Raw genomic sequence first — 11,699 nt, 5'->3', positions numbered from 1 at the left:
TGAAATTGAAATTCTCCTGAATTCTTGGATTCTGGCATTTCATCAAGAAGTTTCTCTGATTATTTTCTGGAACAATAATAAATGTGTCCTTAGCAGCTAGCACACCTTTTACTATGGGGCTGTTCCTCACCTTGGAAAATGTTTGTGGTCTGAACTTGTCTCATCAATTGGATTTGGCTGGTCAAAAGAAATTAGTTAAAGATTTTTTTGGCAAAAATCAGAATACGATGAGGATGTGTATTCACATTGCTTTAGGTCCAGTAATACAGATTCAGATATCATTTCAGTGCAAAAAAAAAAAAACAAACCCTGAAAAGGCTTTGGAAATTCTGTGTTTTGGAGAATATGTGCTGAATTCTCTTTGTCTACTCGATGACGGTGATGTCATCCACACCATTCTGATTAGGCCATCACATTGGCCTTGCTGGGGCAGCAGTGAACCTTTCTTTTGACACCCAACTATCACTCCAACATTTTCAGAAGTATGCCCTTTATGCTGAGTTGAAGTTTTCTTTGTTATGCTTAATGTCATTCTGACATCATGCAGTATTTCTGGAAAGTAGGGCTGTTAGTATACATGACTGTTTTAAGCTACTGCTGAAATGGCGAAAATCTAGATAACTTTTAATCTAAATGTTACTAAGTGTTCTTTAAAGTAGGAACTCTCTCTGCTTGATGCGTGAGGTAAACAATGGATGGTAAATCACTGAATCATGGGATTGCTTAGGTTGGGAAACGCCTGTAAGATCATTGACTTCACCATTTACCTGACACTGCCAGGCCCACCACTAAATCATGCAACTGGCCTCATACTATAGATCCAGCCTGCCATATCCCTCTGTAGAGCCTTCCTTTCCTAAAGCAGATTGACACTCTTGCCCAGCTTGGTATTATCTTCAAAATAACTGACCCAGTGTGCATTCTATCCCCTTGTCCAGATAGCTGATAAAGTCATCGAGAAGGGCTGGTCTCAGGACAGAGCCCTGGGGAACACCACTTGCCACAAGTCACCAGCTGGATGTATCTCCATCCACCATCACTCTCTCAGCCCAGCTGTCCATCCAGTTTTTTACCCATCTATGAGCACATCTGACCAAGCTACCAGCAGATAGTTTCTCCAGGAGAATGCCGTGATAAATGGTGTTAAGAGCTTTACCAATGTCCAGGTAAAAATCCACATATCCAGGTGACAATCTCATGATAGTGAAAACATAGGGGATCATAATGAGTAATTTTTTACATATAAATACATATATGGCTCTGTAGTTTCTTGACTCCCAGGACAATTCCAGATACTGCAAAATACCAGAAAGCCATGGCTTCTGAAACTTCATGCACTCTTAGTCATCTGACTAGGCTTTCCAGCTGGCACATAATTAATTTGGGGGTTCTAAAACCTCCAATGCAACCAATCTTCTTTTACTGAGATGGCCATAGAAAAAGGAAATCTTGAATTCTGGGGGTCTCAGAACTCCAGAGATATCATATCTATTTGGAAAGTAAATCTGAGATTTTCATTAGAGCTGCTTTTTCTGTGTAATTAGATTCTTGGCTCCTGACCATGAATGACTGGATTATCATACCTTTGCCTGTTTAGACTTCTGGCCCTGGACTTAACTGCTTGAACCAACTTGTGCTGTGGTGCCCCCAGACTGACAAACCTTGAAATCTCTGTAAAATGGAACCCACTTGCAGAAATATCCTGTATGTAACAGAAAATATTTTAGTTAACATAAGCAAGCTGAAAGTGCTGCCCCTTACCACTGTAGAGTGGAAGGAAATAATTTTTCAAATCTCTGTATTAGGTTGCTTGAATAAAATTAATCAGATTTAATTATTTTTTATTGGGATGGAAAGAGATGTGTATAAAGAGATAAGTCATGTTAGTTTTATCATCAGATTAATTCTTGATTTTCTGATGAAAGCCAAATGAGTCTTCACAAAGGGCTTTAAAGGGTGGTTTTTTTACCTTTAATAATCTTGCACATTTCTTTAACAAAAGTTGTTTTGCACAAAAATTATAAAACACAATTTCATATAATTTAATACAATGTCCACTAATGACAAGCTAGTATCAGGAAAATGTGATATCTCTGCACCAGGAGCACCTACAGAAAATTTAGCGTAGCATATCATCCCATGCCTAAGGTAACACCCGTTTTACCTTGCAATTGCCATGTAAACAAAATTACAAAATGTTCTGGAAAGGCATAATATTCTCGTCAGAAAATAGTTCTAAACCTTTGAACAGATCTGTGAAACCTTCAAGTACTCTACAGCATTGGATGGACTTTGATGACAGCCTCAGAGCTGGGGCCATGTGACCTTCTGTCCCATAGATGTCAGTTTTCCATGAGGCTGCAAAGAAAAAGCAAATCCTGCCTTTATTCTTGCATAAGAGGTTTCCTGTCAAATGAGCTCCCTTTATCAATACACCCTGAGGCAGAATGCTCTGTTAAAAAAAAGGATAGATCTGTAGGATGCCACACTAAAAGTAGGCTAAGAAGCACATACACAAGCTGCACAAGCTAGAAAGAATTTCAGAAAGACAATATAATGGTTGTCACGTCTGACTTTTTTCTTACACTCTCAGCGAATTACACAGACCACCACAGAACTCATCTTCTGGTTTGACATAAGCAGTTCTTCCTAAGTTTTACAAAGGACTATTTCTATCTTCTCTTGCAAAAGCAACTTCAAAGCTATTCTTCTGTACCTGTACAGAAGACTGGTTTAGCAGTCTTCTCCAATTTACTTTTTACCCACTCTGTTACTGGATGCAAAGAGCACTTTATTGAATTGAATATATGCTATTGTCTTTTTCTTTCACATTAAAAAACTTCTTTTAAAAAACCCAAGAAAACCATTTGAGGGCAAGATTTCAGGAGACCAGGCGTGCCTGCTTGTCATTTGGAGGGGATGTTGAAGTTTTTGCAAAGTAAAGGCAAAGTCTTCATGGAGTTTTGGTTCTGTCATTACTTTAACTCATATTTTACAACATCTGCTTGTCATTTTCGAAATTTTGTTGGCTGTTACTTCTGTTATCTCTTTTTTCCTGATTAGTTTATGCAATTTCCATGTCTTTATCTATACTTTCTTAATATTTAGACTTTTCATTTCCTCTTTCTTGCTTTAGATAATAGCATCTTCAGACCTCATATTTCAACGTTTAAGTGGTTTTCTAGTGAGATGATGATATTGAGTTTTTTCCCAAAAATTTCCGCAGTTGCTTCACACATAGCAACACGGTTGCATAGCATTTTTTGACCTGAACTTTGATTTTGCCACACTCCAGAACAAATTAAATCAATTATTTTTATCTGTTATGTCAATACATGATATATATTTTGTATGTGTTTTAAGTCAGAAGTTAGCTTGTTGGTCTCTCTACAGGTATGTTGGCCCTGCTAAGGATTTCTATTTTTTTTGACGGTCCAGTGTGATCATTGGAAGACCAAGCATGTATATATTGAAATGGGTGAATTTTTAAACTTTTTATTCCTGTCATAGTCTTGACAAATATATATACATCTTAACCTATGAACATTCTAGCTACATTTTGTCTGCCAGTCTGACCCTCATAGAGAACACCTGAGATATTTTTTTTATTATAGTTATTAATTTACCAAGAACATAATAATAACTTTTATAAAAAGAAAACATTTTTGCAGGGATATTTATTTATTTGTTTATTTGTTAAATAATGTATTTTTTCACACTAACATAGCAGATGTTATAGCAGGTTCATAACTTTCCAGACTTTCCTGGTTTGGTCAATTGTCTTTTGTACACGGAAATGAGCTGATATGTATTTCTTTCATACTTTGTTTGTTTGTTTATTTGGATTGCATTTGTTTGGAATTTTTTTGGTTGCAAGACATATCCATACATCTTAAAAAGAAATAAGTTTTGTTGACATCTAGCAAGTATTTCATGGGCCCCAGTGATTTAAAGTAAGAGTCGTGGACTTAAGGCAAGAAAGATATGCTTGTGACTGCTACTATTCTACCTACTATCTGTCAGAGACATAGAAGAGTAGTGAATAGAGTTTTGGTATTGGGAGTGGGAGACAAAAGAGTGAGATGAAATTAGAGGGATCACCTGGAAGAACCTACTAGCAATAGTATTGCCAAAGTAACTCAGTAGGATGTTGACCTGCTTGGCTACAAGAGCTCCTTTAACTCCTCTGAAAACATTGCTTGGGTAAAGATGAAAACTGGGAAGTATATATTCAGTTCTGCCTCTCCAAGGTATCTAACCAATATTAATATTAATGAGACATGAATTGGAATGCATAATTTAAAATTCTCCTGATTTCAGAAAGCTTTGTGACTTCATCACTTTTAGTGGAGCCCTTTGCACCTTCACTGTTTAATATGTTAATTTTATTAAAATATCTTTATTGTATTAGTCTTTATTCAACATTCCACTAACATGTTAATTTAAATAATTTTGTGATTATATGGCATATTTCTTCCTTCAAATACTAACTCATAAATGTTGATATTTTGTTGACATTCACAAATAGCAACTCTGAATTGCTAATCTCACTCTAATAAAAGGTGAATTTGATCAGAATTTTGAACTACTTTTAAGATAAGATTTAAATTACTTAAACGTCATCAAGGAGGAAATTTTCATCTGTTTCATTAGCATCTACCTTCTAGTTTAGTTTATGGTGAAACACACTGTTGCATATAAGTCTTAAAGGTATTCCAATAGGCATTTTTTTTCCTAGTTGCCTTGGTTAAAGACAAATTTTAGGAGGTGTTTACTCCAAAATGAGTTACTTTCCCTTTGTTTTAACCAATCCCTTTCCACAGATAACAAATTATGTCCAGCAGTGTGCTCTTAAGGCAAAGCCCACTGGGTTACTTTAGTAATATTATTGCTAGTAGGTTCAGGGGGGGATCTTTTCCTTGGGAGAAACATCTCGACTGCCAGACCTAGTTCTGGACTCTCAAATACAACAGAGATAAGAACATTCCTTTGAAAGGCAACAAAGTTGAGTAGAGGCTGAAGCATCTGTTGCTACAGAAAGATGCTGAAGGTGCTGGGATGATTCAAACCGCGGAAGGCAAGGAAGACAGAAGGAAACATAAGTATTTATAACTGATAAAGAACATGGAGACGTAGTCCTCTCCATTGTATTCAGTAAACATAGAACAGACAGTGGGCAGAAACTGAAATATAATAAATTCCATCTGAACATAAGAAAAAATACATTTTGTTTCGGAGAGTGCCCAACAGGTTCCTCAGAAAGTCTGTGCAGTCTCTATCTGTAAAGCCAATCAAGACCCTACTGCATATGGTCATTGGCAACCTGCTCTAGCTGATCCAATTTTAGCAGGGCATTTGGAATAGGCAGTCTCAAGAGAGCCTTCTAATCTCACCTTTTCTGTGACTCTGTATTTATATCTATTTCATTCAGACCATACAGTAGCAAGATTTCTAGTGTTAATATCCACAACAACAGCTTTTTGGAACTAATTTCACTATGATTGTTGGTTTGTGGGGTTTCCCCCCTTTACTTCATAAACAGTTCTTCTCCATCTCCCTTCAACTAGTAGTGGTAGTTCATTTTAAATTTCAGTGGAGCACACCTTCATGTTCATTTGCTGCTTAACAACCCCTACAATGAAATAGATGTAAAAAAGTGCCCTCTCAAATAAACCTGTCACATGGCACAAAGACTTTTTTCTGGTATCCTTTAAAGGAAAAGAAGGGAATAGTAAGCCAGGATATTATGTTTGATTCATTAACTTTTTGGAAACTGACTTGTTTTCAAACATCTAACGTGTCCAAATCCATTTTTATTGTTTTTCAAAGTGTTTGGTGAGTTTGTGCACTGTCAAATGGAAAAGAGATTCTGCAGGTAGCAAGCCCTGTCTCACATGGAATCTGTCTACCACTAAATAAATAGCTTGCTATGCTTTTGTGTTCTAAAGATTGCCAAAGTTTTGAATTTTCTCAGTGACATAGAGAAGGAGCATAGATTATAGATTAAAAGCCATAAAAGGAGAGACAGTTTTTGAGTGGAGGTGCACACAGTATATAGGAAACTGGCAAACTTATATAAAAAAAATGAACACAAAGTTTAAAGCTTACACAAGAGCAGAAAAAAAAATGTACAGTTTTCTTGCAGTGATGAAGCAACAACTTTACTACCAAATCAACATTTTAAGGCATCCTTCTGTTTTCTTAATTTATTTTTCAAATTATTTATCAAATTACTTTAAAGAATGATTTGGTAAATATATTTGAGCAGTAGCCTTCACACTGGCTGATTTCTGTAGCTTCATGTTTTCCATATTGACATTCATAATTTATTTTATTGATACTAATTAATTAATGCCTGCTGCTTAAAGGGAACCACCGCAGAGGCGGCGGCGGAGCTCGGAGGCGGCCCCAGCGCGGGTGGGAGCCGCGCTCGGTTCTGCCGGGGCTCGGGGCCGGCTGCGGGCGGAGGGGGCGGCAGGGGGCTCTGGCGGGTTCCTTGTGCCGTGTCGGCGCCGTGTTCCCCGTGGCCTGAGGGCGCTGCGGGAGCGGCTGCCCGCGGTCTCCTTCCCGCCGCTGCCTCGGCTGAGCCCATTCCCCTGCTTGCGCTGCCAGGTGCCATCAAATGCATCCCAGGATCCCATCTCCCCACCTGAAGCCTCCAGTGCCCAGCCTGTCCGGGGCTGGTGGCAGCCAGCCTGACAAAAACCAACAGCCACGGGCCACCAGCGCCCAGGGGCTCAGAAGCAGGTGAGGGACGCTTTGGTTGGCAGGAGCGGAAGGGCCGGGGCTGCTCCCCTGCCTCTCTTTGCCTTGGTTTAGGATTCAATTTTCTTGCCTCTGTCCGAGGGGATAAAGGCATGGTTTTTCTCCAACACAGGGCAGGTTTTTTCTCTAGCATGGAGCCTTCCCCATGGCCCTTCTGGCCTTCCCCAGGCCCCTTCTGCCCTCTTGCAGAACCAGTGGCATTTTCCGCCACACGCAGTTTGTAACCCAGAGTCGAGTGCAGCCCAGAAGGCTCCAAGCAAGTCCTTCCAGGCTGACTCTGCAGATGCCGAGGCTGCTCTGGCCTCTGCCAGGCCTCTGCTGGGGCTCAGCTCTGGGCAAGGCTGGGCCCACTGTGGCCTCGCATTGCTCCGCGCAGCTGAGTCACAGGGGGAGAAGGATGGCACATGTCAAGGGAGTTGAGGTTGAAGGGAGTTTTTATTCCAAAAGTTGCCGTAACAAACAGGGTGTCACAACAACCACAACAAACAGGCTGTCCTAACTACCAGAACTAACTGGCAGTGCTAACTACCAGAACTAAGTAGTTGTCCCAAGTAGAAGAGAAAGCGCTTCATGTCCTCCGCTGCTCCCTCAGTTGCTTTGCTGCAGTGATCAGAGGGGTCAGGCTGGAGAGAGGCTTGGCTGATGCTAAAAATGGGTGCTGGCCAAAGGATAAAAAAGAAAGAAGTGAAGCGTTACTTTCCAAAGTCAACTTCCTCCCAGGCTCTGTTGCAACAGGACAAAGGGGAATGGATTTGAAGTGCAGGGAGGGAAGCAGGCTCAGATTAGATGTAAGGGAGAATTTTGGTTTTTTACCAGGAGAGTGGGGAACACACTGACAGAAGGTGCCCAGAGATGTGGGAGGTGCCTCCTCCCTGGAAAGAGCCAAGCTCAGCTCAGGCAGGGCTCTGGGGCACCTGATCTGCTTGAAGATGTCTGCGCCCATTGAGGGCACCAGGTGCAGAGGACCTGGAAAGGAGCCTGCCAACCCAAACCGGGCGAGGATTCTGCTTGCTTTGCGCGTGCAAAGCAGCCAGCCTGGAGATTACGGGAGAGGGCCCCAGAAGAAAACCCCTCCCTGCCGCTGCTGTTTCCCCTGCAGCCGCTTGGCATTCACCTGCAGCAGCTCCTGGGCAGACCAGCGCCGCTCCTCGTCCCACTCCAGGCTGCACTCGAGGAAGTCCCGCAGCAGAGCCGACAGGCGCCGGGGCTCCTGCAGCCGCGGGGTCCCGTTCTGCCGGATCAGAGTGCGAGCCTGCAGGAAAAGCAAACACAGCGCTCTGCCAGCTTCCATCACACCCACAGTGCTCACGTCGACCCCAGCTTCTCAGCCCCAGCTCCAGGGGCACTTTCCTCCCTGGCAGAGATGCTGCTCATTTTTCTTTACCAACCAAAAAACCCAAAGCCTGATGCAGCCACAGCCATTGCAACATCCAAATGATCTGGCCTGGAGAGCCAATCTCATTGGCTTTCTTAGTAGGCACTTCCATCAGAAAGAGCAGATTTTGCTTCTCCAAATACCGACACCAGCGTTCCAGGCCATTTGCAAGAGTCACTGTGGTCTGACTGTTATTTCAAAGGATTCTTACATCAAACGCATCTCTGCAGGGACACTGACACTCAAGGAAATTCATTTGTGATGCCCCATCCCAGAAACTGTCAGACAAGAAACAGGTTTGTGTTGCTGAAAGCTCAGGCTTGGTGACATGGAGAAAGGAGCTTGGGCTAGGAAAGAAACGTGTTAGACTTTGGGCATGTTAAATAATCATCTTGACGTGTTAGACAACTTTCCCAGTGAGAAGAGCCGGGAGGGACTTAATCTCGCCAAACCTGTTTTACAAACTCCTTCATAGATTTCTTGTGTTTGGGGGTGGCTTTTGGGGTGCGTTTGGGGCTTTTTTGCAAGATAACATTGGAGCTGATACTGTCTTCACGCTTTCAGGTCATCCTCACAGATAGAAGAGCTGAACACCTTAAAGTCCAAAGCACATTGTTGCCAGAGACTGCAGAATATTGGTCTGTGTTCAGGCTCGAGTCCTCTGGGAATTCCCTTCCCCATGTCCAGAAACCTTCATCTGCTCCTGCCAGGGCAGGGCCACGCTGTGCTCACAGGCCTCTGCAAACACTGGAGAATCTGCCTCTTACCATGGCCGCCGTTTCCTTGAAGTAAGGAGGTTCTCCTTCCACCATCTCGATGGTCACAATGCCCAAGGACCAGATGTCCACCTTGGGGCCGTAAGGAGAACTGGTGACAACTTCTGGGGCCATCCAGTGAGCAGTGCCCACCATGGAGCTGGGCTGGTCCTGCTCAGGGCTGAGCTGAGCGCAGAGGCCAAAATCAGCTGAGGACAGAAACAAACCCTGTCAAAGGCAGCTGGAATGAGGAAACCAACCCCAAAGATTCCCCACTCTCAGTGTGAGAATGCAGTCGTGAATACAGCTGCAAAAGTCCTCACGGCTGGAGGCAAGGAAAGATGAACTGGACCCTTCAAGAAACCCTCAGCTTTCATGCAGTGGCTTTTACTGATTCCCTTGAAGATTTCCATTCCAACTCCTGCCCCTCTGCAAGGGCCATAGCCAGAGCAAAGCCACTCCTGACACTCCTGCTCCTCCCCTGAGCTCTCTGCAGGGGCAGCAGGAGCGCTTGTGGCAGTGCCACCAGCAGCACTTGTGGGGCTCTGGCCGCCACTGGCAAGCAGCCCCACACCCGCAGCCCGGGAGCGCCGTGCCTGGCCAGGAACACTCACCCAGCTTGACAGAGCCGTCCATTCCCAGAAGGATGTTGGAGCTCTTCAGATCTCTGTGGATCACCTGGTTGGAATGGAGGAAATCCAGGCCCTGCAGACACTGAGAGAGAAAAAGAAACACCAGGGTAAAAATCAATGGCTGGAATATATCAGCCAAGAAAGGAGAGTTTAGAATTCTGCCAGCAGAAACTTTGCTGTGACAGGCCAGGAGTGCAGTGCACACAAGCTCCAGGCAAATGGTTCCAAGGCAAAGCTGAGAAGAGCAAATCAAACCCAAAAAAGACAGAGTACCCCAACAGCAGGAAAGGGGACAAGAACAGAAGTGCAGTGATGCTGGCAGGCCATTCATTTCAGTGGCTCTTTCCTCTCCAGCTCATAAAAACAAGACAGAAACAAAGCCCTGAGCGTGGAGCCCCTCCTCTTCTCCTGCCCTTCTGGAAGGAGCATCGTGTCCAAGCCATGGGAGGCACAAGCAGGATCCCTCACCTCCCGACTGACAGCTGCCATGTCTCCTTCAGCCATGCGTGTCTGTCTGACCACATCCTGCAAAGTTCCTCCATCCATGTATTCCATCACCAGCCAGAGATCTCCATCAACAAGGAAGCTGGAAAAGGAAAACAATGGCACAGAGATGAATGTGCAGTGCTCAATTCCCCCATGGCAAAGCCTCCAGTGGGGTTTTCTTTCCAGCTCACTTGTCAATGAGGACAGAATCCCATCTGATTTTCACAGGAGACACCTGTGAAAAAGGAGAGGCCTTAGATGGCAAGCAAGTGAAAGATGCACTTTTAGCAACAGCCCAGATCAATGTGAAACCACAACACTTGCCCCCAGCTGCTTCAGCATCTGAACTCATCACTTCCACCATTCACTCCACCACAAGGCAACACAACTTCCGGAGCTATCCAGGGAGGGAGGCCGTGCAGCACTTGGGATAAAAGTGGTCAACTCTTTGGAAAACCTTGCAGAAAGTCTCTTCAGCAACAGGCAGGGCCATTGAAAAATGGGCAGATGAGGCCTTTCTGGAAACAAGAACCTGCTCTTCCTGGTAACTGAAGCAATGGAAAAGATTTGGGAAGAAGACACCAAGGGAAATAATTTCTGCCATGGATTATCAGCACTTGTTGTAAGACACAGAAAATAGGGTCCGCTTGAAGAGAAAACCAAAGTGGTGCAACAAAGGAACATGGAGGGAGTGAACTGCCAGGCTGTTGTTTTGGCAAGATATGGCCGGGTCAGGCTTCTCAAAACAGGCTACGGACTACGGATGCCAGGAAAGATTAACGCAGGGCTCGTGCACGGGATGAGAGCTGAAGCACTCACCTGTCCAAAGAGTTGATAATGTTGGGGTTCTTCTTGTCCTTCAGGAGCAGGAGCTCATTCACAGCTCGTTCCCTCTTCTGCCCTCGGAGACTCATTTTCTTTATGGCCACCTGAAGGGACATTGCAGACCTTCAACTGGAGGAGTCTGTGGCAGGAGGCCACAGCAAACACGGAGCGAGTCTTTTTGGAGCGCCGCAGCCAGGCTGTGCCAAACTGCCTTGGGATGGGACACCAGAGCTCAGCAAGTGCCATTCCCACAGCCCATTGCTCTGCTGGCTGGGGGCTGCTTACAGGACACGTGGCCAGAGACATTTGGCCTTGTGAGCTCTGCAGAAATGGTCCCTCAGCTTCAAAGCTCTAACAACCTTCTCTGCACCTACACTCTTCTCAAATGGCCCTAGTTTACCACCACTCTTAGAATGATGATGATGATGTTCATTATTATTCAAACACATTTTGCAAGCAGGAGGTAATTCTGGTTCTGTGCAAACAGAGCAAAAGAGCTGGGAACCCTTTAGCAATTCTATGGCATTTGCTCATGATTTCAAACGCAGCTGCTCTGCTTGGGCTTGCACAACAAAGCAAACACACACATCCCATGCTCAGATGATCCCTATCACAGGCTGGCACCCACACCAGAGCCAAGGAAAACTGCAGGCTTTAGGAGAGAGCTTTGCTCTGGACATCCATCTTCTCATTGCTCTCCCTCTCTCTCTGTCAGCAGACACTCACCTCTCGTCCAGTGGCCCTGTCGAGTCCTTTACAAACGGCTCCGAAAGCCCTGCAGACAAAACAGCAGAGAGGAAAGAAGCAGTGCTTTAGACCCTGGGAGTGAAAGTCAGGCAGACAGGAGATCTCTTCTGCCTG

The sequence above is a fragment of the Chamaea fasciata genome, unplaced genomic scaffold (genome assembly GCF_029207755.1).
Source record: "Chamaea fasciata isolate MVZ Bird 193981 ecotype frontalis unplaced genomic scaffold, bChaFas1.0.hap1 SCAF_32, whole genome shotgun sequence".
In the NCBI taxonomy this organism is placed as follows: domain Eukaryota; kingdom Metazoa; phylum Chordata; class Aves; order Passeriformes; family Sylviidae; genus Chamaea; species Chamaea fasciata.
Note: the sequence above shows the minus strand (reverse complement) of the source record.